Below are 22,510 nucleotides of genomic sequence, written 5' to 3' on the forward strand. Positions count from 1 at the left end.
ATTTGGGGGGAGGGGCTTAATTTGATTTGATGCCCCAAAAACATGCTGGGCCTTCCTACTGGTGGAGGCCGTATTGTTGGAGAAACACGGTAATAACACTCCGGCATGATAACGGCTGCTTCTCATAGCAAACATTCCCCAAGAAAGATATTTAATAACATAATGCATTATCCATTCATAATTTAAACGTAGAAGTAAAAAGTAATAAACATGGAATATTTCTTATTGCAAAAAATATATGAAAAATATATTAAATAGATACACATTTTTATTTTATTTTATACATTTTTATACATTTTCAGGAAAAATATTATGAGAGGACACATAGGTGGGGGTAGAATAGCAATAAGATGAAACAAAATCACAGGTTGCTGGGCGTGATGAATCCAGAACAAGGTATTCTCCTGACTCATTTGATATGATAATAGCTTAATTGTGAGATCATTAAAAACATTTGGCAAAAACAAATGAGAACTCTAATATTTTGATCTATGCAAGTCTTTGGCTGAAGAGAACTCTTCCTGCAGTCTGACCAACTGCCATTCCAAGCTTGAAATGTGTGATGGGTGTCTCTCTCATAACTCATTTGCTTGGGGGAAAAACAACTCTTATTTAAAATATAGTATCTCAACTAAAGCAAATCTACTAATAAAAATATTTTTAAAGTCTTCTCCCAAGGTTATTTTAGAAATGGAGGTGAAAGGTACGAAGAGGGATATAGATATAGCTTGGTATGATAAAGTAAACCTAAAGTTTAAAAACCATAATTATGTTAGGAATGCTATACTATATTACGAATCTGGAATTGATATACAAACCCAGGCTTTGTTGGCTTCAGCTCAAGAAGTATTTTATAGAAAAGAACAATTGACAAAGACAAATGGTTAACATGTAAAGACTTGCTAGCTAAGGAAAATGGGGAGCTTAAGATGAATTTGAGAATACAATTGACCTCAGAAGGATCTGGTTTTCAACAAATCTGATAAGAACAATTAAAATTTAATACAGATAAAAAAAGTACCAGGAACAGAGTGTGATAAAAACAGAATTTGAAAACAAATTAGATACAAATGATGAATATGTGATTGCAAAAATGTATAAGTCTTTGTTGACATTTGAAATGGAGAAAGAGCAAGCAAATAATGTATCTTTGTAGCTTACAAAGTGTTGAAAATGGATAAAAAAATGAATTGCTAATTTTTGAGATTTATTGATTCAAAAATTTTTGTTTATGGGAAGAATGGAACTATAATATGCAATGTGGGAGGGTGGAGATTGCTACGTTTATAACTGGAACAGGACAACTCGCCCTGGCCAAACTCACCATAGGACAATTCAACAAATACAAAAGTTAAATTAATTTTGAAAGAACAGGGGCCAATAATAATAAAGACAATCCAGAAATACAAGAGTTACAACAATTTTGATGAAAATATGGTCACCAATAATAAAAATAACTGAATGAAATCATTAATACAGCATTGAATTGGGACCTTGACAACGTTGCCAGTGGGGAATTGGCCTAGACACATTTATAACCGCTGTATAGACGTACCTAAATCACTTCTGTAGATATCTTTTTCTTGCTATTTTGTTAACTTCATTTCTTCTCTTACCCTTTCATAATCTTAATCTTTTTCTATTTTTCTTCTGTATTTCTGTAGTTTTAAAAATCTTTCTAGAATCATTTCAATTACAAATTGTTCAAAAAAGATATGGAGTTAATCTACATCTAAACATTTAACAACAATTTGTAGTTATGCATTCTTCCCCCCCACCAAATTTTAAAATGATATATATGTGTCTAAGTGTGCTCACAAAGGACCAGCCCTAATCAGAACAAACATTTTAAAATTATAACCCTGACAGCTTGAACAGAAGTGAATATGGTTCTTTATGCTGAAGAATAAAACTAAAAAAATAAAGCAGCAGGGGCATGCTCCTAAATGGGAAAGAAATGTTTAAACAGCTATTTTCAAGTAACTACAGAAAACAAAAGACACATAAAATCTCAATCCTTGTAAAAATAAAAATCCTCATTGAACTTTTCACTTATGAGATTTTTGATGTGGTATGCATGGCCAAAAATATCTTGGAGGCCCTTCCATGTTGTTACATGCTTTACAGCAGTTGGCTGGATTTCAGAGGTCCTGCACAGATGCAGTTGGTGAAAGGTTTTTGAATACTTTCAGACAAGAAGTAGGAATGCAAATGTGTATTTATATAAAATTTCTGGTCATGCTCTGTTGCTACTCTGTATAATAACAAAACTCTGCCTTATGTGAAAAACCAGATTCGCATATTCATTATTCAGGAAGAGTCATACCAAAGCAATTTTTTCTCAAGCCTCAACACATTTGTTTTGAAAAAGCCTCTATGAATTCGCAAAAATGTCTGATTAAGCACTTTCTAATCTGATCACAGCAGTGTCTGAACATTGCTGTAATTCTGTTATGTATCCACCAAGTCTGATACATAGCATAAGAGCCAAGAATCCTAAGATTCCGAAATTATTTTAAAACAGCTACATTCCCCATTACTGCACCTTAACGAAGAGACCTTACCATTTGATTACAGGATTCCCAGGAATCATTGCATAAACTCAGCAAGACAGGTAATGATTCATTTAACCTTATTTGCTGTTGGGTCAGTGAGATATTTTGGTCCCCCTGATAACGAATTATGTTCTACTGATTAGCTCCAGAATGATGTTATTCCACACTTCATTCTGTAGGTGTAGGGATCCAGTTGGTATACCCACCCAATGCCCATATATTCCCCCACCCACCCATCCACGCTTCACATCATAAAGATGAGGACTACAGAGGCTGGGGTGGGAATGGGAGGATCAGTTACGTGGAGTTGGCTTTCTACTTCCAAAGAGAACATTTCCCCTATACTCCAGGGGTGGGAAAGTCATTGTATTCTATGACTTCTGAAATGCCAGGGAATAGCAGGACTGCATATTTAGCCTGACAAAACAGGCTCGTCACATTTCTAAGAAACTGACTGGAGAAGCCTCTGAAGTTCTTGTGAGGGAGAAAAGAAGGGCAGAAAAATCAGGAAAAGCACCCTAATTTCTGGAGAAACAAAACTATGACAAATGCTAAGTTGAATTTAGAACTGGATTTATAAACGTGGATTTCTTGGCAACAGGGCATTTCATGTATATAGACGGTTATTTTATAGAAATGCAACATTTCCCCCCTCCGCGTTCTGCTCAATCATGCCTGATTCTTGGAGACTGCTTGGACAAGTCCCTGTGTTTTCTTGGCAAGTTTTCTTCAGAAGTGTTTTGCCATTGCCTCCTTCCTAGAGCTGGGAGAAAGTGGCTAGAGCCTCAAGTCAGCCAGCTGGAACTAGAACTCACGGTCTTCCAATGCCTTCAACCACAATATCAAACTGATACACTGATATTGTATAAAATCTACCAAAACTGGTACACCAATACAGAGGGCTATTTTATACAGGTGCAACATACCTTTTCAAAATTAGCTGAATAAAAAAGGTCACTTGTTGTACCACTATGCCTGCTGCAACAAGCACTATTCAGAGTTTTATAAGCTTCTTATGTAATTGCACATTCTTTCATTGGCTGAAGCTCAGTACTTGCCGTTTCTAATTTGCAAAATGACAGCATACAAAATCCTCATGAGGTTTCCAAGGGTGCTGCAGATGAGGCACGGCAGACACCTCTACATCTCAAGCACTTGCACGCAAGGAAATAACCAAGCTGCTCTAATTTACCACAGTCAGATTGTCACAGCTAAACTTGATGCTAAAACTGGGAATAGTTTACAATGGGAGTTCACAAAGACAGGAATGGCACGATTGCAGCTATCCTCAGTAAACAGCACACATCTGCTTATGCTGTGTGTGTGTGTGTGGGGGGGGAAAGTAATGAGATCACATCCCATGCAGATATTCTCTGCACCAGTAACCCGGATAGTAATCTACTGCCGTGTAAGAATTCTGACCCTTAACTCTATAGCAAATTGCTTGAACTCAGTGCTATTTCAAATCCTGCTATAACATTTCTATGGGATTTAAGGTTAGGCCATTCTGAAACACTGAATTTGTTCCTATTCGTTCTCATAAAGACTTGCTTATACCATATGTTTCGGTCATTTTCTTGCTGCTGCTGCATGGCACTTGGATTTCAGCTTCAGTTCTAGCTTCCTTCAATGATAGCAACTCATCCAGGACCTGAAACAGCAAAATATTCCCAAACCGTGGCACTTATCAGCTCAAGCTTGACAATTAGCATGAAGTTCTTATTAGTGGTGGTAACCGGGCCGGACCTGGTAGTAAAAAAAAGCCGATGATCAGCTGAGAGGAGGAAAAAAAAAAAACCTCAGACAATCAGCTGGGAGGAGGAAGGAAAGGGCAGGATCGGCCCTCCCAACTGCCCCTGCACTTTTCTTTATTCTCTCAGCTGACTGGCGCTGCAGGTCTCAGCAGGTGGTGGGGAAAGCTGCGCGCATGCGTTAGGCAAAGCATGCCCACCAAGCCACGCCCACCGAACCGGTGGTAAAACAATTTGAATCCCACCACTGGTTCTTATGGTGGGATGTGGTTTGCATCAGAAACAATTCTTATGCTCCACTTTTGACCTATCTCTCTATAGAACTTTCCTCCAAAAGTCTAATGGATCTTCAAGATGCTTTCTGTTGAATCTAGGATAAGTATCAATATTCTTCTTAGTAAGCCAAAGGTTTTCCTTATAATTTTCTTGCCCCTTTCTTTTCTGATAGTGGAGTCACAAATACTCTTTCTACCCAAGACAAGAGAGACCAGATCCCTGAATTTTGTCCCAAGATTGTAATTTCCTAAACCATTTAAAGCTGCATTATTGGAGGAGATTTTGATAGTATAGTCACTCTTGGCAATATTCTCCACCTGTAGTTATATAAAACACTGAATACTGTTCCAATTTGGGAGAGAGCTTGCGCATGCTGAATTACTGGGGAATGTTACAATGCAACTTTCAGCATTCTGTCTCCTTTATGTATTTGAATACAATTCCTGAACACCCCAGCCAGTATAGCCACAAAGGCAGGTATAATTAGGAAAATTGCAAAACAAGTTATGAGATCGGGAAGGATAAACTCATCGTATGTGGGAAACTGCTCTGCCATCTTTCCTCTGATACCATATTTCTGTAGTTAATTAGAGAATTTGTCTTTCAGACATTGCCAGGTTAATCACTGAAAAATGCCTACTATGATTCCCAGGGAAGCTATACTACAGTATATGTTAAAAGCTGAAGAACTGAAGCTAGTAGCAATTTTCTCAAGGTCAGTTTTTACCTATTGCTTTGTATCAGCTAGAACACTGCAACTTAGCCATAATAGGTTGCTTGAACTATTCCAATAACTGTTTTCTATAATGTTATCGCAACACAAATGTCGGCCAAATAGAAAATGGAAATATTGATAACATTATTCTGTAAGAGCCACACGATAGAAAGGCAATTTGTTTCCATACTGTGTCATTTCTTTGGTGTCTACTTTGATGGCAACTGGGATGCCAATTCCCTTTGCAGTTTGTGGCAGCTCTTCACTATTTTACTTCAAATATCATGGGAAGAGTTAAAAATAAAAAGTGGTTGAGGATTACTGTGTTATTCCTGTGGATTTTATAACATTAATTTACTACTTTTCGCATTAAAGCACTGGACTAATTATTCATAATGGTATGTGAAAAAAGGAAAGGGGTAAAATGCTAAAATAAAAATGTGTTGCTTCTAAGGTCCACACTGCAGGCAGATGTTAAAGATGATTGAGAAGTACTGCTTTCTAATACACCAAATCAGTTTCCATACCAAATCTCTATTACAATCACATTTTTATATGTGATTATCCATATCCAGACTGCTTAATTTAAATTATCCACTGAAACTGGGGATAGAGTAAAGCGATAAGCTTCATTATTTGATTAACATACAGCTGGTATTTACTTGCCCGAGGAAGGACACAAAGCTGTGCCCTTTCTACTGGATAACTGCCCATAGATATAAACACGTTAGATTGAGGGCTTTTAGTAGCTTCCATTTTGAGTAATAAACAAGGAACAGGTTTATAAATTCAGAATTGGAAAAGACTAAAGATATTGAATAAGGATTCCCTGTCATCGGTTAATCATTCAATAGATTAGTATAACTTTCTTTCCTCTTCTTGTTCTCTGAGCCCCGTTGAGCTTGCTTTGAGACCAACTAATAGCAGGTATCTGAAAGGAAGGAGGAAGGGTCAGCTGCCTGCCCTTGAGGAGCTGTAATGCCCATACTTCCTTTAAAGGTTATCCACCTCAACCCTTCTGGATGAGAGCTAACACACTAACCAAGCACTCCCACAGTAGACAATGACCTATCACGATGGAAGGGCTCCCACTGACAACCTATATGGTCACATTTCCTCAGATTATAGACTAAAGGTTTTGGGGTCACTACACACCAAAAACAACATGATTACAAAAGGATTTTAGAAGAGGAAGGGAACTGTATAGTATAGTATAATTTACATTTGACAGACAAAGGCATGTGCTCATAGGCCATAGCATGTTGGACTCAACTAGTTCTAACACTTTGCAATGAATCCTTATTATGAGAATGACTTAGCTTTCAGATTCCTGGAAGGGTGGCTATTAAATAATATTTAAGCCTTTAATTATATTTTAGAGTAGAGAACACATTATTGTGCTTTTGTAGTTAAAGGTCTGTCAACATTTTCATTTTAAACACTAATTTTTAAAGGGTTTATAATTTGGTTATAAAAATCCATTCTAGGGTAGAACCTGGCATACAGAAGCTCAGCCCAGGAGGTTTTTCTTTATTATCCAATTTGGTTTAAACTAGTTTAGCCATTTTTAAATTATAGGCATGTTAAAAAATAAATGGTTGCTGGCTTCAGAAGACTTTTCAAATTATTATTTAAAAATTAGCATATATTCCCACTTACAATAGAATTGCTTTTGAGTTAAATTTAAACGGGAAAATGTTTAATAGAGTCACAGTCCACTTTCTATGGTTAAAAAAAAAACCTTTGAAAGCAGATTAGATTTTAAAAATTCATTACATGTGCATATAATTTCTAAAACCACAAATTAAAACCACAAAAATACTGCATGCCAAATAAAGTAACAGCAGCTAAAAGCTTAATATACTGTGCTTCTAATCATTTAAATAACCTGATTAATGTAAAAGATTAATTTTGAAGATTGCTAAAGAATGTGAGGAGAGCTTTACAAATAGATCATCACTGAAAAGACCCTGTACCTAGTACCTCACAACTCTAAATTCAGGATCAACTACGGATCATTTATCCCAAAGGTGCTTTTTCAAGAAGCAACTGGACTTTCTTTGTTTTTTCTTGATGACTTTTTGCTTTTTGGATGAGCTTCTGTTCCGAAAAAGCTTCCTTGGATGAGAAGTGAAATGTCTTCAAGGAAAAACAAAGGAAGCCCAGTTGCCTCTCGAAAAAGCACCTTTGGATAACCATTACATGGATGACTGAGCATCTCCATAGACATACTGATCAAGGTGCTGATTTTAAAATGCCAGTCATAAAAGGAAGCCTTAAAATAAAAATCCAGCCTCATATCACTTAGTATCCCAATAATGAGCAAAGCTTGACTGAGTTGGTAAAAAAAAACTAGGCACAAATAACTAGACAATAACTATAAAAATAACTAGACAAAAATAGTCAAATCTGATTAGGAACTGAACAGGAAACCGCCAAGGAATCCTAGAGTTGTAGACTAGAATGCTGACAAAACATTCCAGAGTAACGTAAGGGCAAATCACTTCTATCTTCTTCTTTTACTGCTTCGGGTGTTGAGGGAGACAAAAAAGTTTGAGTTCTTGCATTTCTGGCGGCCTGAACCATTGTTATTTGCCACTGTTGTGGTGTGTCCTTGATGTCTCTCTATCTTCCTCTGAGTCAGCCTCATGTTCTTTGGCCTTCTCCTTTTTTTGTATACGCTGTGTATAGTATAGAATCCCAAGACATTCTCTCCTTATTCTACATTACCTCTGCACTATTTAAAAAACTGCACAAATGTGACCATGTAGACATCAGGAAGATATTATCTTGTTATAGCCCACTAGATGTTATTGAATGTTATCTCTTATTATTGATTTTGTTGTTGAATGCTGATGGGAAATGTGATTTAACAACACTGGCAAAGCTACATAGTATGCATCCATGATTTAGGGTTCAATTTGTAAGAGCTTGGCTTCTGCAGTTTCTAAGATGCAGATGTTGCTTTCACCGTAATGGGCTGAAATAGATTTAAATGGTTTACTTTCTTTGTACATCAGAACTGTCTAAATTGTGGCATGAAAATCTAGTGAACAAAGAAATAAACAGTGAAATCAACTGATATATTCGTTTTTGCCAACCCACAAAAGTTATTAGTTACAAAAACAAATGATTTCAAAAATTCACCTGAACTACTGGATACAGGCATTTCTGAATCCAAATTAACATTTGTTTCAATTAAAACATATAGATCTTTTAAATCATCTGAAAGTATTTCTTTCAGGCATGCAGGTATTTACTATACAAGCTTAGCCTCTACTGACAGGGAAGGATGCTGAGATATATAGATAGTGAAGATGTTATTTATGCATCGGATCTACATCTAACTACTGACTGATCTAATCAACACCAATATATGCTGATTTACATACTTTAGCAAAATAGAATTTTAACAAAATTGTAAAGATTACTGTATCATCTAACATAATAAACAATACAGAAGCCAGCAGATACAAGTACTTAATCTCTGAAATTAAAAAAAAAAGATCTATGCTAGTGTTTACATAAATAACAAAGGACAAATGAAATAAGCTTTTATGGTTGGGAAATTCCTCAAATGGGTGCTATTCTTCTCCTAATCATCAACCACTTTATTTTAGAGAGGATATCAGAGATGTATCACCACACATACCAAAACCCAATACAAAATACTTGAGTAGTTAAAAGCACATTGAGGTAGTACACAAATTAGGATCTTGATTTTTTAAAAATGGTTTGTTTACAAACTATTGTATTGTGCAAACTATTTGGAATTACTTGCCCAAACTTTATGCCTGTCTACAAAAACTGATATTCACAGGATGGAAGCATTTGCTGGACATATGTTTATTCAGAAAACAATCTGAAAGCAAGTTCTTTCTGTGTCACAATCAACCTTCCATGGCCACCAACATATCAAAGCACTTACAGGAAGGGAAAAAATCCCATTTCTGTGTCTGAATGCAACAATGTGCAAAATAAGGCCTTCCTCACCACTTTTTGATTTGCTGGTATGAAGTGAAAGGCAGAAAGAACAGCTTGTGACTTAAAAGATTCTGAAAAAGAAAAGAAAAGAGGCACCTCCCAAGGCCACCTTTTCTTTTTAATACAAGTGCTTGTTGACCAAAGTAATCTATACAGGTTTGCATTATTATACCGGCTATAAAATACACCTTAGTGTCATGCCATGTTTAGCCAATCACAGAAGCCATTTGCTGGATCATATATTACCAAAGAATAGAGATTTAAGGGATAATGGTTATAGTGGCAGAGCACACAAAGCAATAAACAACTTTCCAGGTTGGTTAAACGCCAAGTGGAGCTGAGACTTCAGCGCCATAAACATTATTCCTATTATATGACAAGATAAGAGGACATAATAAAGCTCAAAGAGGAGGGGGAAGATATTTTGTAGTTCGGTTCAGGTTCTGAGCTTTTGATTTCTTGGTTGTTCTACAGATGACACACTTAAGACCAGCGGCTTAAGGGGGAATAAATTGTCCATGGGATAGGTTTAAAAAAGCAGACAATTGTTTGAGGAAATGGTGGACATAAAAGTAGTCATGCGATCAGCATCTAAGTGGTGATTTGTGGTAAGTGTTAAAAAGTGAAATATTCCAAGTTCTCCCCCCCACTTTTTTTTTGGTGGCTGTATAATGCCTCTGCCTTGTAACTAGTATTATGGTACCACTCATAAAAAAGTATCTCTATCTGGCAGCTACACAGGGTAAAGCTGACAAATTACAGCCTTCTACTTTAAGTACTTTGCAATACTATCTACAACAGTGGCCCCAGACCTTTTGGGCACCAATGACTGGCTCTGTGGAGAGTGTTTTTTCTACAGACTGAAGGGAGTGTGGTTCTGTGTGTTGCCTGCATCCCGTGGATGGGGCTTAGTTTGTTTGCACGAACCAATTTCTGGCATGCCGCGGCCTGGTACCAGTCCATGAACTGTTTGTTTACACGCACCTGTTTCTGGCATGTCCATGGTACCAGGCCATGGACCCCTGATCTACAATGTTGTATGTCTGGATTTTCATAAAGTGGATTTAAAAAAGCAAAATAATGCATAATATTAACCATTTAATTTGAGGCAGAAAGATAAGGACCATTGCATCCTTTAAGATTTTTAGCACAGAAAGACAGGCTGGCTTATGTTTTAAACATACTCAGAATCACCTGCCAAATCTGATGCAGAATCCTGAAATTCTGCCTGCATTGCTTCCATTGAAAGGAAATGACCACCGTACAAAATAGGGGTTGAATTTCTCCAGTTTGGATTTGCACTGTTGGCATAGATGCTGTATAAATTCCCTCTAATGTGAGCAGATATGACAGCCATAATACTATCTTGCAAAGGCTCCCAAGCATGGGATGATGCTTGTTCAAGCAGTGAACTCGTCACTGATAGTTCTTGAACAAAAATCAGAATTAACTTTCTTTAGCCACATCTTTGCCATGGTAGGCCAAATTCTATTGTTAATAATAGCTTGTTGTGGGTCTGAGATAGGTCACACAACCAAGGGTCCCTGGTCCAATGAGAAGGTTCCATCAGTTTATGTTTTGGTCAATGCCTTTCTGTTTTAAGGACAACACTGAAGTTTTTAACTCACATTCAGTTCTACAGAAAGTGCATTTTGTTTTGTAGAGAATTTTAAATAGTTTAAGAAAATTATGTTAAATAATCGTTATAGAAGTCCAGCATGTTTGCCAAATTGACTATTTGGATCCATTTAACTTGACAGTTTCCATAAAAAACACAGGACTGCTTTTTATAAGATTTTTCTTCTTGGTAGAAATTGTATGATGCTATACTTGCTGCTATAATAGATGACTTTTGTTGTCTAAGCACATGCAAATTACTATCTGCTTTAGAAGCTACAAAAATAATGGTGAAAAAGATCATTACTCTTTTTTATGGTTGAAGTGTTCAGGTCAAAAACAAACCTTATCCACTGAACTGAATTGCTGTGTTAAATTCAATATATAAAAGTAATTTGTTCAAAGAAATCCACCAGCCAGAAAACTGTCTGGACACACATTAGGTAGTCCTCGACATACAATCACAGTTGAGACCAGAATTTCCATTACTAAGCAAGGCCGTTATTGGGAGAATCGTACCTGATTTTATGACTTTTTTTTTTTTGCTACAGTTGATAAATAAATCACTGCAGTTGTAAAGTGAACCACGTGGTTATTAAGTGAATCTGGCTTGGAACCTGGCTAGGAAGGTTGCAAATGGCAATCACATGGCCCCCTGCAACTGCAACTGTTGTAAATACAAGCTGGTTGCCAAGACTTGGATTTTGATCATGTGGCTGTTGGGATACTGTGATGTTTGTAAGTGCGAGGACCAATTATAAGTCAAGGACTACTTGTATTGCTATCTCTTGTAATAACCAAGCAAACTATTTTATTTATTTATATCCCACCTTTATTATTTTCACAGATAACTCAAAGTGATGAACATACCTAATATCCTTTCCTCCTATTCCTCCTGTTAAGTGGGTTGGGCTGAGAGAATGACCCGTCCCAAATCATCCAGCTACCTTTAATGCCTAAAGTGGGACTAGAACACATGGTCCCCTGCTTTCTAGCCTAGTGGCTCTCTCGTTAATTTATACCAAAGTTTGTCAATATGCAGCAGAGAGGCTCTATAGAACTTATACATTATAAGAACTAGAACAGAACAGAACAGAATACTTTAATGGCCAAGTGTGATTGGACACACAAGGAATTTGTCTTGGTGTAAATGCTCTCAGTATACATAAAAGAAAAGATACATTCGTTAAGAATCAAGAATCATAACATACAACACTTAATGATAGTCATAGGTTACAATCAACAATCAAATCATACTAGGAAACAGTCAATATAAATCTTAAGGATACAAGCGACAAAGTTACAGTCCTACAATCAGAAGTGGGAGGGGATGGGTGATAAGGAGTGATGAGAAGATTAACAGTAATAGTAGTGCAGACTTTGTAATAGTTGAATAGTGTTGAGGGAATTATTTGTTTAGCAGAGTGATGGCATTTGGGGAAAACACTGTCCTTGTGTCTAGTTGTTCTAGTGTGCAGTGCTCTATAGCGTCGTTTTGAGGGAAGGAGTTGAAACAGTTTATGTCCGGGATGTGAGGAGTCTGTAAATATTTTCACATGAATGGATAAACAATTTTCCTGAAACAAAAATCACTCCTCATCATTTGTACTTCATAATGCTATCCTGGAAGTTAAAATTACAGTGGCAACAGCTTTAAATCAAACTATAAGGAAAAATTTCCCCAGCTGTCAGTTCACAATACTGTAACTTCTAAAGGTGGTTTATGGAGTCACCTTCTTTAGAAATCTTGATGGTACAGCTGGTATATCAATCTGAGTAACTAACACAGAGAGTGTACTATTTCAGGCAGGAACTTCTGGATTCATTCCAACACAATTCTACTATCTTTAGTGTGAAAGTTTTAGATCCTGACAAATCTCAGAGAGAAAATGGGCTTGGCTTCAATAAATACTTTTTCCACATTCAAGGCAACTTTTTTTTTAAAGATAGCTATTTTTATATTAGTATGGTTACTGCTATGTTCTACTTGTTCATAAAAAATAAAGCATCTAAAACTATTTAACCACAAAGTTCACTGGCCAATCACAATCAAAATCTTCTCCACCAACTTGTTAGAAAATATATGTACTAAAATCATGTAAACTGGACTCTCTAGAAGGTTTGAATTTCCCCCTTAATGTAGAAAAGCAAATACACCTCAGCAGGTATAATTCCCCACTATTAGAATTCAAGTGGTAATGGTATATCCAAATGGCAGAATATGTACACAATTTCTACTGAAACTACTTCACAAATGGAATTTTGTCCAACTTACTTTACATTCTAGCTTTCTCCAACCTGCTACCCTCCAGGTTACTGACTTTAATTCCCAGAAGTCCCTAGACAGCAATCAAGTTCGTTTGGGGAAATTTAAATATACTAAGATGTGTACTAAGAAGTATCAATTAAGACTGGGGAACATTATCTGAATAAACAATTCTAGTGGACTGAGATCTAGTGATTTAGCATTAATGAAGTTCACATTGCGCAGTTCATCTGCTTTACGTGCATTCGTCTCCCTGACTTTGCTCCCAAACAATTACCTCCAGATTGAATTACAAGTAGTTCTTGATTTACGATTGTTCATTCAGCAATTGTCTGAAATTATGATGGTGCTGAACAATGAGAGTTGGGACCCAGGCCTCAAGTGATAGCTATTACAGTGCCCCTGTGGTCACACGTTCAAAATTTAGGTACTTTAGGACAGCATGCCTGCCCTTATAACCACAGATGCGCTGCAACTCCCCCACCCATCTATTGTTCCCCCCACCCATCTTAGCTATCTACCTGCTGATGGTGTACAAAATCGACATGGCCCCGCTTAGTTCCCTGGCTACTTTTCCCCATCCTCTCACACCCGAGAGAGTTAGGCCTTCTCCCTACCCCTTTCCTTTGCCTTTTTCTGAAGTTGCTGAAAAACCCTTTCTAGCCTTTAGAATGATTGCACTTGCTAGCTTTTTGGCTGTAAAATAGCCCTTTTAACCTTCAGAACAATCATCCTAAGCATGCTGCAGCTACCGTCAGCTAGGAATCTACATTTGGTGGGTCCCAGGAGACAGGTCTTCTCTGCTATAGGGCCAGCCTTGTGGAATATCCTCCCCCCCCCCCAATTAAGATTGGCCATATCCTTTTTGATATTCCAAAAGGTCTTCAAGATTTAGTTATGTGACTAGGCCTGGGGCTCACACAGAACTGGAGTTTTTCTAGATGGCTCTGTTGTTGAGGTTTTTTTTTTATTATTCACTTATGATTGTATTTTGAGGTTTTAGGATATTTATTATTATGGTTTTAATATTTGTATTTGTGTTTTTATGTTTTTAGTTTTATCTATTGTTGTGTGCTACCCAGATGGGCAGCTATATAAATATGGACACGACAGCCTTTTCTAACATAATCTTTTAACTTAGTGAAAATATTTCAGACTGATTTTCCATACAGCGTTGTATTAGCAAGTGGAAAAGAGTAGGATACGAATAGCAATTGGGAAGATACAATGATTTTTTTAAAAGATAATATCCACTGGATTTTTCTAATTCACAATGTAGTTAGCAAACAGGTATCACTGCACTCCTACTTATCAGTAGCTGCTTTGATGGGTCTGCATTCTGATTTTGGCAGGAATGTTGGGGGGTGGGGTGGGACGGGACTTTAGACTGTTAAAGATACATTTTCTCAATTTTTTTCCTTGCTTGTAATTGTCCAGTTGTCTGAATACGCAGCAGTTGCTGATCTGTAATTTCCTTCCTCTGAAAGAACGTTACTCCATAGAAATAAGTTTTGTAACTTTGTTCATATTTTAATAGAAGAAACTGCATAAATGTAACTCAAGAGCGCCTACTGATTAAGCTGCAGAAAGCCTAGAATCTCCAAAGTCTCTTTTATGAGAAACATTCTTGTTGAGCAACTACTTGGAAGCCAGGTGGAAGAAGGAATCTGGAGAGGAATGGAAAGAAGTGTCACCTGTCCTCTTAGCAAATAGATTAATGACATTCAGTGGATTTTTTTTTTTTTAAAAAAAAGAAGTATATGTAGCACATTCAGCTGTGTCACACAGCAAGCTTACTGCTGGGAAGTGATCATGTACAGAATCCAAAAATAACAGTAATTGAAGACCTAGCAACGAAAAAACATGTTTATAGGTCCATTAAAAGTCCAATAGCTTGAATTACAGGGTAGAATGGAAAGCAGTTTCACCTAATTCAATTTCAGTCTATCACCTCCCTAACTGAAATAGCACTTTTCAGAAAACAATATAATGGAAGGAATTGGGAATGCCATTGATATATACAAATACTCTTGTGTAACATTCCAGAGGCAGTGAAATACCAAATGACTTATTTTAACACCAGCTTTCAAGACTGAAGAGCAAAAACTCACCAGCCTTCTTTTCAGTTTCCATTTCAACTTTATTTTACTTGCTGTTACATTTTGTATGTATTATGCCTGGTTTGTATATAATGCTATACACTAACATACCAGGCTATATAGCAATAGCACTTAGATTGATATACTGCTTCACAGTGCTTTACAGCCCTCTCTAAGCGGTTTACAGAGTCAGCATATTGCCCCCAACAATCTGGGTTCTCATTTTATCCACCTCGGAAGGATGGAAGGTATATGTAATGTAAACAGAGGTAAAACAGAACATGTATTTATCTGTTTGATTATTTTTTTTTAAAAAAAAGCTTATTCTTTTGATTAACTTCAATTTTTAGACAAGCCACTTTTTTTAGATATTTGTGTGAATCCTTTAATGCTTTACGTCATGGTATACTTATCTTTTAAAAAAACCCAAATTGTTTGAAGCAGTAATCAGACTACATCATAAGTGTAAATTGCAAATTACTAAATATTAAGACAATTTTCCATTTTTCTCAAACCCCATATAAATCATAAAAAGCTTTTAGCACTAAGCAATGGAACATATTATATTATAATGATGCAAATCAACAGAACCAAAATGTTATTTAACAAAATGCCATACTCAGAAGCAATACTCAAGAACTATCCATACAAAATCCTCAATAGTCAACTAAGTTTAAAAAGTATGAAAAATATTTAAAATAAAATTTAATAAAAAAGACAGTAGATTTTGCGACTCCTAGCAGGCATATGCCAACCAAGGCCTCAGGCCCTCCTTTTCCCCTCCAAAGTTACATATCGAAAAGGAGTGAAGGGGAAGAAGGGAGAAAAAAGGATTCTAAAAGATCATTAACGCTACAGACCAATGGGTTGCCTATCATGATAATTCTGTGGTGCCTGGGCAACAATATATAATATTCACTATAGATAAAAGATATTGAATTGTGATCAGAATCAAAAGACAATCGGGATACTAAAACCTGATTGAAAGGTTTCACTGTAAAAAAGAACTGTATGTTAAAAGTGTACACGCATTAACAGTTCATTTTCAAGCAATCCATGCCTGAACTGAAAATGCAGGTTCTGAATGCTTTGATTTGTATGCAAAACAAAGTAGGGTTATTTTGTCTGGATATGGGGTGAAACACAGTTCTTGAGATTCTTCATGTTATATCTTATGGATGTTGGACTCTAACCCAAGTTTCTTTTTTCCGATGAACTCCAATTTATTTATTTGTTTGCTTATATCCCACTTTTATTATTTTTACAAATAAGTGGCAAAAATATTTGACACACCTTCTGCCTCCTATTTTCCCCACAACTTCAACCCTCTGAGGTGAATTGGATTGAGAGAGAGTGACTGGCCCAAGGTCACCCAGCTGGCTTTCATGGATATTCTCAGAGATTTCTACTTGTTTTATGAGTCATGACTTGTTTCAACGAAGGCTTACCATTATATTTCCCCCTGGCCTATTTCTGGTTTTTGTGCTCAACCTGTTTTTTGTGATACTAACAAAGGAAATGATAAAAATGAACAAGAAATCAACTGAAAAAGCTGTGTTTATGTTGCTCATCTGCAAAACTCAGTTTTGTTCAATAAATACAAATAAAATCAATCTCAGCATTATGAACAAATATAGCCAGACAGAACTATGTCCATTTTTTTTCTTTGGGATTTCCCAAACTGCAAAAATAGAACAAAACAAAATTATAGCATCAAGATGACAGCGTAAGGCAGAATCAGTTCCCCTCCTTGTACGGCCATATTTTATAAAAAAGCACATTAATGAATCAAATGAAATTGTTTCCAGCTTTAAATCATTATTATATATCTGACCCCTCACCATACCACACTTTTGAAAAATAGTAAGTTTATTTCCAAATAAAGGAAATAAAAAGGATGAATTGCTTCAGAATGGCTTTCCTTCTGCTTTTCTTTCAGAAATAATATGACAAAATTCAAGGGATCTTCAATATAGATAAGAGTTTGTCAATGGACTGTTGCTCTGAAATACTTCCATTATACACTGCTCAAAAAATAAAATAAAGGGAACACAAAAATAAGACATCCTAGATCTGAATGAATGAAATATTCTTATTAAATACTTTGTTCATTACATAGTTGAATGTGCTGACAACAAAATCACACAAAAATTATCAATGGAAATCAAATTTAGCAACCCATGGAAGTCTGGATTTGGAGTTACACTCAAAATTAAAGTGGAAAAAAACACTACAGGCTCATCCAACTTTGATGTAATGTCCTTAAAACAAGTCAAAATGAAGCTCAATAGTGTGTGTGGCCTCCATGTGCCTGTATGACTTCCCGACAACGCCTGGGCATGTTCCTAATGAGGTGGCGGATGGTCTCCTGAGGGATCTCCTCCCACACCTGGACTAAAGCATCCTCCAACTCCTGGACAGTCTGTGGTGCAACGTGGCGTTGGTGGATGAAGCGAGACATGATGTCCCAGATGTGCTCAATTGGATTCAGGTCTGGGAAATGGGCAGGCCAGTCCATAGCATCAATGCCTTTGTCTTGCAGGAACTGCTGACACACTCCAGCCACATGAGGTCTAGCATTGTCTTGCATTAGGAGGAACCCAGGGCCAACCGCACCAGCATATGGTCTCACAAGGGGTCTGAGGATCTCATCTCGGTACCTAATGGCAGTCAGGCTTCCTCTGGCGAGCACATGGAGGGCTGTGCGGCCCCCTAAAGAAATGCCATCCCACACCATTACTGACCCACTGCCAAACCGGTCATGCTGGAGGATGTTGCAGGCAGCCGAACATTCTCCACGGCGTCTCCAGACCCTGTCATGTCTGTCACATGTGCTCAGTGTGAACCTGCTTTCATCTGTGAAGAGCACAGGGCGCCAGTGGTGAATTTGCCAATCTTGGTGTTCTCTGGCAAATGCCAAATGTCCTGCACGGTGTTGGGCTGTAAGCACAACCCCCACCTGTGGACGTCGGGCCCTCATACCACCTTCATGGAGTCTGTTTCTGACCATTTGAGCAGCCACATGCACATTTGTGGCCCACTGGAGTCATTTTGCAGGGCTCTGGCAGTGCTCCTCCTGTCCCTCCTTGCACAAAGGTGGGGGTAGCGGTCCTGATGCTGGGTTGTTGCCCTCCTATGGCCTCCTCCGCGTTTCCTGATGTACTAGGCTGTCTCCTGGTAGCGCCTCCATGCTCTGGACACTACGCTGACAGTCACAGCAAACCTTCTTGCCACAGTTCGCATTGATGTGCCATCCTGCATGAGTTGCACTACCTGAGCCACTTGTGTGGGTTGTAGACTCCGTCTCATGCTACCACTAGAGTGAAAGTACTGCCAGCATTCAAAAGTGACCAAACCATCAGCCAGAAAGCATAGGAACTGAGAAGTGGTCTGTGGTCACCACCTGCAGAACCACTCCTTTATTGGGGATGTCTTGCTAACTGCCTATGCTTTCCACCTGTTATCTATTCCATTTGCAAAAGAGCATGTGAAATTGGTTGTCAATCAGTGTTGCTACCTATGTGGACAGTTTGATTTCACAGAAGTGTGATTGACTTGGAGTTACATTGTGTTGTTTAAGTGTTCCCTTTATTTTTTTGAGCAGTGTATTTGAAAATCATAATATTTCAAAGGGAAAAACACATTTGCAAATACTAAGGGAGAGGTGGTAGTCATACTGGTCGTTATCTTCCTGTCATTTCAATAATTTTATGTCCTTGACATGCACAGACTTATACAAACTTATAGTTATTCATCTCCAATCCATGATAAATCCATGATACGTGAAAGGATACACTGGAAATACATCTGCTAGATAACAGCAACCTAATTATTTGTTAACAGGATCTTACAGGAGAGCATCATGACTCTAAGTATCAAGGCAAACATAGCATATTATTGGTACATAATATATTGAAAGAAGGGAAAGGACCTTTATTCAAAAGCTACCTCTAAGAGCTCAGTTCAGACTTAAGGCATACTATCGCTTTCCCTGAAGTCTGCTGCTTGGGAGGGAGGGAGAAAATGTCCAAAAGAAATACACCACTTGCTTCAATATTGCTTAAATGCAATCTCCACAATTTCAATTACCCCCAAGGAAAATGCAGCCGTTAATAAATTAAAAAGATCGCCCATCTCTTCCTTAAAGACTTCTTATTAACATTATTATGGAATTAGCATCTCTAGGGGTCTATATCTACACAAGTTTATGTCATACTAGGTTTATTATCCTTTGGGGTGATGGAAGAGTCCTGACTATAATAACCGCAATACAGACTCATTGTATGGTACTATGGAGGCCTTTAAAAAGGTTCTGACCAACTATCTATTTGGTTTGCCATAACTGTGAATTAATGTATCAAGTAAGAGATTAGATTAGGTCTCTTCCAATGTTCTAGATAATTTCATACAATGTGTTGCTAAAAAAATATATGCCTTTAACATTTTACATGAGCCAGGTTTACTAGTATTTGGAATATCTTAGTATTGATTTTTAATTGCATTTTTTTGCTTCTTGTGATCAACACTGGCTGCTAGTTACTTCCATAACTGAGCCAGGAAAGAAAAATAACAACTATACAACCACCTAATTCACATTTAAAAGTAAGTCATTTAGCAACAGTTATCAACTTCTACCCCATTTTCTTTACTTTGTTCCTGAAGTCCCTGTTCTCTGGCCAATCTTTGTCTTCAGTCATTCATATTAATATTATAAGTCATAACATACATATACATACATACATAGATACATACATAGATACATACATATACATATACATATATATGTATATGGTATTCAGCTTTGTTCGGGTATTTTCCCACGTCATTATAGTTGTGCTTTTAAAGTTGTAGCGACGTTTCGGCAGAATCTCATCTGCCATTATAGGCTTCTGTATTGTGTTCGTCTGAGAGTCAGACTTTCACAGCCGAACTCACAGACGAACACAATACAGAAGCCTGATGATGGCAGATGAGATTCTGCCGAAACGTTGCTACAACTTTAAAAGCACAACTATAATGACGTGGGAAAATACCCGAACAAAGCTGAATGCCATACATATACATACATACATACATACATACATACATACATACAGAGAAAAGTATTAAAAAGGAAAAAAATATTAAAACAGGAGTGTGAAGTGAAAAGAAACAAACTTCAGACAGGTAATTAAAATTATTCAGTTCAAATATCAACATCTGCAGATGATCATATAAGATGGCTTTGAAAGACTGAAAATGGTAACTAATCCAGAAATGATAACATATTGTTAATGTGGATTACAAATTAACCAACCTACGAAAAAGCTTAAGTGTACTGCTCTAATACCTTCTTTATCACCAGCACAGAAAAATGGATCCTAATAAAAAGTTCACCTGACAATTTTAAGCAAGAAATTGTTTCAAATTTGGACAAACAGGTCATCAAGATCTCTTTAATTTTGTTGCAATTGTTTTGATCCTCTATAGAGGTCTTTACCTTGCTCTGACCACCTATATGAAAAGTATCTGTTTGCATTCCCCAAGGAACTTCAGAGCCTTACAAATATAGCATAACGTCAGCTGTTCCACCATGCAAGCTGTCCAGATTGATTGATGTTAATTCAGGAGTAAGTGTCACTTATTTCAATGGATATGTGCAGATAATAGCTTAGAGTTGCTTTGTCGTTTCACTTTTACAAGTATACATAATAATAAGTGAATTGTGCATCTCATTACAGAACCTGATACACTCATGTACGAGCATCTTTTCAAGTTAAGCATTAATTAAGCACTTCAGCTAAGCACTCATATGGACAATTCCTTTGGACTTAGAGGCAGCCCTCGACTTATGTCTGTCTGTTTAATGACAGTTCAAAGTTACGACTTTGGAAAAAGTTATTTATGACCTGTACTTGCATTACAATCCCTGCACCAGCCCTGCGGTCACATGATCACAATTTGGCTCTTGACAAATGGCTCGCATCTATGACTGGCAGCAGAGTCAGCAGCCTCATGTGGTAATAATTTGCAACTTCTGCTGAGTTCTAGCAAAAAACAGCCACAGCGTAACCTGGATTCACTTAAGGACCATGGTGATTTGATTAACAACCACCACAAAAATTGTTATAAAATCAGGTATGACTTGAGCTATGACCAGAACGACTTATGATGGAAATCCAGTCCAAATTGTGGTCATAACTTATAATTTTTATATACAGGTAGTCCTTGAGTTGTGACAGCAATTGAGCCCAACATTTCTGTAGCTAAGTGAAACATTTGTTACATGAATTTTGCCCCATTTTACAACCTTTCTGGCCACAGTTGTCAAATGAATCACAACAAATGAATCACAACAATGGTTAAGTTAGTACCATGGTTGTTAAGTGACTCTGGCTTCCCCATTGACTTTACTTGTCAGAAGGTCACAAAAGGTGATCACATGACCCCAGGACACTGCAACCCATCATAAATATGAACTAGTTGCCAAGTATCCGAACTTTGATCATGTGACCGTGGGAACGTTGCAATGGTGGTAAGTGTGAAAAATGGTCCTGTCACTTTTTCCAGTGGCGTTGTAACTTTGAACAGTCACTAAATGAACTGTTGTAAGTCAAGGTCTACCTGTATATACTGCAGTGTTGAATCTCAGTGTACTACTTGTCCATCTGAAGCCATTTAATGGCAAAGATTATTTCCATGGCTAGTACAGACCTTCAATCATACACCCTGAATGTAAACAAGGCTTATTTATTTGTTCCTCCATTTGAAAATAAATGCGTTCATCCAGGAGCAAATGTCAACTTATTTTCTTAAACTATTAAGGTACTGTTTTTAAAACTAAATAGGCTGATATTTAAAGGATTATGCCAAAATGTATCTTTGTACAGATTACATGGCTAGGTGCTTTTATTTTTTTTATTCTGTTTTTATCCTTGTGTTTTTTAATAATATATATGTTATTATAAAAAGAAATTTTAGTAAGTGTTGCTGAGGAACAATATGCACATTTGAAAATAGGTTTAAAGACATTCTAAGCTTTTCCTGAGAAATAAATACATGTTTGGGGGGAAATAACAAACCAAGAAATGTTATTAAATCGTACTATGCTATCAAAGTATATTATCTAGATATCAGGTATAAAGTTTCCTCCCTCTATATTTAGTGATTACTTCTGGATGTGACAGAAGTAGAGAGAAGAGAGAAAATACCAGCAAAACGCCAGGCATGCCAGGCAAATTTCATTACCTCAGGGCTCTTGCACTTGC

The 22,510-nt window shown here is 37.1% G+C and overlaps 1 protein-coding gene across 2 annotated transcripts in view; it reads right to left on the minus strand.

The window, feature by feature from the left end:
- Positions 1–22,510, minus strand: part of ATF7 (activating transcription factor 7) — a 123,193-nt gene that overhangs the window by 62,229 nt on the left and 38,454 nt on the right. The gene's annotated exons all lie outside the window — the stretch shown is intronic.

The sequence above is a fragment of the Notechis scutatus genome, chromosome 2 (assembly GCF_049901735.1).
Source record: "Notechis scutatus isolate UNSWTSFEM ecotype Mainland chromosome 2, rNotScu1.2, whole genome shotgun sequence".
NCBI classification, from domain to species: Eukaryota; Metazoa; Chordata; class Lepidosauria; order Squamata; family Elapidae; genus Notechis; species Notechis scutatus.